The sequence below is a fragment of the Passer domesticus genome, chromosome 20 (genome assembly GCF_036417665.1).
Source record: "Passer domesticus isolate bPasDom1 chromosome 20, bPasDom1.hap1, whole genome shotgun sequence".
NCBI lineage: Eukaryota > Metazoa > Chordata > Aves > Passeriformes > Passeridae > Passer > Passer domesticus.
This window is the reverse complement of record NC_087493.1, coordinates 9402266-9409137: the sequence shown is the minus strand read 5'-3', so window position 1 is coordinate 9409137 and position 6872 is coordinate 9402266.

Sequence of the window (6872 nt, the reverse complement as noted above, 5' to 3'; positions counted from 1 at the left end):
AGCATCTGTGACACCCTCACAGCACTGGAGATTCCCCTGCACATTCTGTGGCACTCCCCTCTACAATTTGGGACATGCAAGTCCAAAGGAGTTTGGTCTGTACTTTGTTTCTCTTCTAAAACATGAATCACTCTTTTTTCAGAAGTGACTTGGTTTGGAGGGGTTGTTGTGTCACAACACTGTCATTTTTAAGGTGGGAAGGCCTTTCCAAAGTGGCTGTCACAGCCCTTCCTGAAGCTGGGAGGGTTGGGGCTGCCCAGGTGAGCCTTGGAATCAAGGTGTTGGGTGCTTTTCAAAGCTGTTGGGTGCTTTTCAGCTCCAGATTGGGATTTCCTGAGGCTGGGTGATGGAATACCAGCAAAGCCATGGGATGCCCTGGAGAGGAGATGTGCATTAGCATGGACACACCTGTGTCAGCTTCTAAAAGAGCTGGTTGGTGATTCCTGCATTGCTTTAACAAGCTGGGCATTTTCCAAAGAAAAATATGGATTACATAACATATTTGGAGTCTGGATAGATCGTGAAAGGAAGAGGAAAATGCATTTCCTTCTCTTCCTTCCTGTAAACGCTTCTCCAGCTTTGTTACTCTGTCTGCTGTTGGTGGGAATAATGTGTGGGCACTGAAATGAGAACCTTCAGGATAATCCTGTATTACAGGCAAGTGCGAAGAGCAGTGCCTGCCTGGAGTTTATTTTGGATATTCTCATGTATTACAGATATTTCTGGAGCTGATGCTCAGCTTTCCCTTTGCTCCAGAGCTGCCTTGCCCACCCACGTGCCCGCAGCCCTTTGTGTGGAGCTGGGGAGGCAGAAGGGAGAGGCTGAGCCTGAGGGGGGTGTGGGGAGGGATGGGGAAGGATGTTCCCTGGAGAAGGCAGGGGACACCCAGCCTGTCCTGCCCCTGGCTGGGACACGCCACAGCCCCACAGGGGCAGGGATGTGTCACCACAGGCACAAACCAGCCCTGTCACAAACCAGGAAACAAAATCCACCCCCTCTCTCCTCCCAATCAAATTAAGAGCAGAGAGCAGCAGAAAGTGCATTAACTAATCAAACTGTGGTTTCAAATTGATTATTGCAAATTGCCAACCATAACAATCCTCCTAATGGCAGTGATTTAAAAATAAAAAATAATAAAAATAGAGCCTGCCTCAGGCACTGGGCTAACCCTGTCCTTGCTGGTGAGTGAGGGCTGGCTGCACATCCTGGTCCTTGTGCAGGGCTCACTCCCTGGCTCTGGAGGCTGAGATCAGCCCCTAATCTGGGCGCTGGGGGAGCAGATGCTTGGCTGGCTGCTGTTCCTGCTCCTTCCAGCCTGGCCTGGCAGGGCTGCAGGAGTGGGATCCTCGCTGGCAGCCGTGGTTGTGGTGCCCAGATGCGGGCAGCAGCCCTCTCCACTTTCCCACTGGTTTCCCTGGCAACCAAGTCATCCTGCCAGCAGCCTGCAGTGCCAGGGAATAAAACAAGATGACACTACAGCTCGTCAAAAAGAAGGAAAAAAATAAAAACAACAAGCCAGAAGAACACCAACAACCTGTGCCCTCTTTTCCACAGCCCATGCTTTGGCCTCTTCCTCCTGGCTCCCAGCCTCTGTTGGTTTTGCTTGTGTCCAAGGAGAGGCAGAAAACACTTTGAAGGATTTCAGTCTGTTCAGCAAGATGCTGGAGGGCTGGGAAGTGGCCCCTGTGTAAGCTGGGGTGTCCTGGTTTAGGGCAAATTTGGGAGAAAACCTCCACAGGGGCTCCTTTAGAAAGCAGATTTAAGCAGCCCCTCGCCCAACTGGCTCGGGAAAATATTTCCTTGGAGAGAAGCAAAAAAACCTGTTAATTTAACAGGCAAAGCACTTACCAATATTAAACAATAGAGCCTCTTGCCAATTGGAAGAGATGGCAAACTCAGGAAGTCCCTTTGTGGGCTGTAGCTCTGCTCACTCAGTCTCTTATCAGTCCCTCCAGGCCCTGGTGGGCTGCAGCTGTGAACTCATGGTGGTGTTTTTCTGGGTGTTCAGAGCAGGTTCAAACAGCTGCAAGGAAAAATAAAACCCACAGTCCAGGGAAGTTCTCTGCCTCAGCTAGCTAAAAACTAACTAAAAGCAAAGGAGAGCTCTGTCCTACTGTTTGTCCATCTGCAGACAGCACAGTCCAGGAGCAGGAATGAGTGCAGTTTCTGAAAACAAACTGCACGCTTCTTCTTCCCTCACCTTTGCTCTCAGAACCAGTCTTAAAGGTGCAAAACTTATTTCTGGGCTAAACAGATGAATGGGGATACAATTCAGCATCATAAAGTCCCCCCATGGTGTCAGGGCCCTGGTCAAATTTTGGACAAGTTCCTCCATGCTCACTCCCTGGCCACCCGAGTGGTTTGGCTGTGAGTGTTGGGGGCACCATGGGAAAAGGAGTTTGAAGGCACCTGAGCTGCCTCAGATCCTGCTTTGGGCACAGGTAACAGCAGCAACAGTCCATGCCTGCCACAAATACGGTGTGTCCATCACTTTCTGGGCTCCCCATTCTCCTGTCATCATGGCCAGCCTTGTGTGCCCTTTGTGCTGCCTCCAGGGGATGTGAGACCTGAAGAAAGGGCTCCTTTGGCTTGGGTTCACTCAGCAATGAGCTGGCTGTGTGCTCTGTGGGGTACATGGTCTGTGTGGTGGTGGCACCATCAGGAGCACCCCTGGAAGGTGTGTGAGACAGGTCCATGTGCTGGACACCCACCTGTGGCTGTTCTGGGTTTAACCCTGCTTGCTGCTGAGAACAGTAGGTCCCAATCCTTTCCTTTGGATGAAGTGAGTTGATCTTGTTGGGCAAATTAGATTATCCTCTCACTTTGCCTCTCTCTTGCCTTCCAGCTCTTGCCTCAGCAAATTGTTGGTACAAAATCCAGAGCAGGCATTTCCCACCCTGTGTTCCTTTCCAGCTTTGGGAAAGCTCTTCCAAAGACATGAGCTCCTACTGAGGTCATGAAAAGTAACTCTGAAGACTAAACATGTCTGATAACAAAAAGATAAATAATTTAGACCTGTTTTCCTGGTTTTGAACAGTATTTAGGTAAGCCCTTGAGTAACATGCATGGCCTTCCTAGTCTAAGCAATGCAGAGGTAAGGCAGGGGTATTTTTTAGATCCACTTTTGGATATAACTGAGTATGTAGGGATTGGAAATGTTAGAAAGTGGGATAGAGATCTCTAGAGTGAAATCTGTTGTTCCAAATAACACCTCCAGGGCTGGGTGTGTGTGGACACTTGCAGAGATGCTTTTTCCAGGTTACAATAGTGTTGGGGATTGTTTTGTTTCTTAGGCCATGATGTCTTGGGTCGGGTTTGGTTTTTTGTCTCTTTTTTTGGGTTTTTTCTTTTTTGTCTGTTAGTACAAAGCATCTGTCTGCAGGCCTGTTTGTCTGACTTTGCTCCTTTTCTGAACTGCTTGGACAATTCCTGAAGATTCTCCTGGACAGTCTGCTTGTGTGCCTCATTTCCTGATGAAGCAAGGCAAGACTTTCCTTACATTATAAACTGCTGTTTTATATTTATAAATGCTATTTATATTTATATTACTGTGTAATATAAAACTTCTTATCTCTGTGAAGGTCACCTCCAAGGCAATTACACTTCCAAGAGTAAAACCTCAAAACTCCTCCTTTCTCTGGGACACATGAGGTAAAACTGGAGAGCTCCTCAGTTGCACATGTTGAGTAAAGCATGTGCTCATCACATTTGTTTATCTGAGGCAGTTTTGCTTGGATAGATCAAAACACTCCACTGCCAGAGTTGTGTTTGGGAACAGAGGTCCTACTTTCATTTGCTGCTGATGCCTCTGTTTATATCTAATTGCCTTTATTAGCCCAGGAGCTCATAATCATGAGTACTTGTGCCCAGGTTGCCTGATACTTGTGCTCACCCACTGGGGTCATATATAATCACCATCTCCCTTTGATTACCATAAACATTTGATAACCTGGCAGTTGGAGAGGTTTTATCACTGTTCTCCAGGGAGTTTGCTCCTCTGGCTCAGGAACACCCAGCTAATGTCAAGGAGATAATTTCTATGGAGAAGCTTATCCTGTTTGTCCAGGACAAGTCTTGGGACTATAGAGTTACCAGGTTGGTTCTGTTTGCCTCTGGGTGAGCAAAATGTTTCTGAGATGGGCAAACCATTGCTGCCCTTGTCTGATTATGTCAAGGAGGGTCCCATCCTCCTTTCCTTGTCTCTTTCCTTCACTGGGGCCTGGAGATCCCCCCTCAAGCAGGAAGAGAGAATGGCATCTCTCCAGGGAAGGCAAATGGACAGGTTTGGTGACCCTATTCTAGTATGTGTCCAGCTTTGGAAAGACCAGATGATTGTCCCAGTTGTGTCCCATCAAAAGTTGTCACTTCCTTGTCACACAACTCATGAGTTATGTCCTGCTCCTTGCCCAGGGCTGGTGCATGCTGCCTCCTCCAGCTCCCTGGCCTTGGGAGAGAGCAAAATATCTGGTTTGTGAGGAGCAGATACTCCTGGAAGAATGGCAATGGGGCCATCACTGCTTCTTTTTTCCTATTTATTTTATTCTTTTCCTTCTGTGGCTGTAGAAAGAAGGGGGGAAAAAACCTGAAGGAATAAAAGAAAAGATGAGGTAAAAAATCTGAAATAATAAATACAAATTTATCAGAGGGGAATACAGAAAATATTGACACAAAATTTAAATAGTGGTTTATTCAGAATACAGAAAACAAACCAGCATCTTCATGTTGTCTGTGGTATTTTTTCTGGTTTTCCTCCTAGCTCCATTAAAACCTCAATAATATGATATACAGGAGTCTATTAAAGATTTCCAAGATGAAACCAAGTCTGGTCATTACCACAAATGGCTCTTTGGTGGGCTGTGTGAGAGGAGTGAATGGTCTCGCTGTGGTTCTTAGTGGAAACACGCCTGAACTACAAACCTGGGATCTCTGCTGGACTAACAGATGCTGCAGGGAGCCAGGGGTGTGCCTGACCCTCCTGCTGGCCTCAGCTAAACCCCTGCTCCAGGACCAGCTCTGCCCCAGGCAGCACCTCTGGAGTCCTTCTCTGGGGTTAATCCTTTCCATTTTATTTCTGGGAATCCTGGGGAAGTCTGAACCGTGGCCACTCCTGCTGCTCCCACAGAGCTCCCCTGGGAGCTGGGGCCCAGCAGCTTTCATCTGCACTCACATCAGACCATTACCATGTGTTTTATAAGCCTGCACATCTCTTCCCCACGCAGGGAAAGGCTGGTGAGTGCAGCATTTCTGGCAGCCTTTGCTCCCTTGTGCCTGTGTGAGGACTCTCACCTGTGGAGTGCATCAAGGGCTGAACCTTCCCTTCAAGCCCATGGGGTGGTGATGGGACCTCCCACCAAAACCTCAGCAGTCCTTAACCATGCTTCCCACGGCCAGGATTCAAAGGCCAATTATCTCCCTGCTCATTGAAGAGACCCCAAATGCATCTCTGGGACTGACTGATTCTTGGAGAGAGTCTTTTCAATCCACGCCACCAACCCCTCTGTCACTTTGCCTACTGAGAAGATGGGAGAGCCAAATTTAGACCTGAGAATGAGGCTTCTCTATGGGATAGCAACAAAACCAACTCTGCCTCTTGGAAGTGAAAAAGAGAGGCAGCAAAAGAAGAGATTTGCTGGGATCTGGCAGTTTATACTGTCATTTTATTTGGTCTATTGCCAAACAGCCACAGTCTGTGCTTGGGGAAAACACAGGGATGAGTCAGTTTTCTGCACTCAGGTTGTTCCAGGCACTTCTTGCAGGCTCTAATTTAGACTCTGCTCAGTGGATTTGAGTGCTCAGTTCCACAATCTCCCACTGCCCGTGGGAGGACAGGTCTTTGGCCACAGGGTCTGGCCACCCTCACACAGCCAAGGCTCATCAGACAGGGGAAGGGAAAATCTCCCTTGGCTGATGTTGGGAGGAGCTGCCCATTGCTGAGTCAAAGTGATGCCTCAGGTTTAGCTTTTCTATTTTTCAGATTCTGTGCTGCTTTAGTGTGTGGGTCTGGGTTCACATCAGGGGATGCTGAGCTCTCTGTACAGAGCAGGGACACAAAACAATTCCTGCTCCAGCTGGGCACCAAGGACAAATGATCCAAATTTCAGCCCCAAGAGCATCAAACAACGTGGAATGAAGAGAGAAAAACAAGAAGGATGGGACTTGATGGGCTAAAGCTGGAATTGGACAATTAACTCCAATCTGCAAATGGAGCAGAGCTGATCCCAGTGAGAGACCCCGGCAGCGCTCGTGCATTTTGGGACCATTTTGGTTCATCTTGGGTGCAGCCCTGGCTGGGCTCTTGTGCTGCCCAAGGTGTAAGGATTAAAACCTTCTAATAAATGCCTACTTTATTCTTTAGCTCTGTCCAGCCTCTGCTCTAGGTCAGCCTTCACAGGGCATCAAAGGAGCAGCCAAACTCCCCTGCTAGGGGCAATCCCTCAGGAGGATTTGGGTCAGTGGCAGGGGCATGCCACGCCCGTGTGGCTCTTGCCATGCCTGGTTCTGGGGCAAGGAGCAGGGCATGAGGATGCCCAGGGTCAGTGCTGCTGTGCCAGGGCTGCCCAGCACCACTGACAGCTTTGGTTTGTGTCAGACCCAAAAACCCCTGATGGGGCAGCCAGGGCCTCTCTGCAGCCCTGCTGCCTGCTGCTGCCCCTTCTAGGAGCAAAGTCAAGAGGAGCACAGTCCAGGAGGGATTTCTTAGGGCTTTTTGTGGCAGCCCCTAAGCCAGCAAGGCTGCCTAAGAAATGCAGCCTCACGGCTGAGTCACCCTGCTGCATTCAGGTCATGTTGGGCACAGCTGCTGCTCTTCTGAATTTCACCTCCATGGGCTCTGGAGGGGTCAGTGCCCACCCTTTTGTGGAGGGAGATGCTGT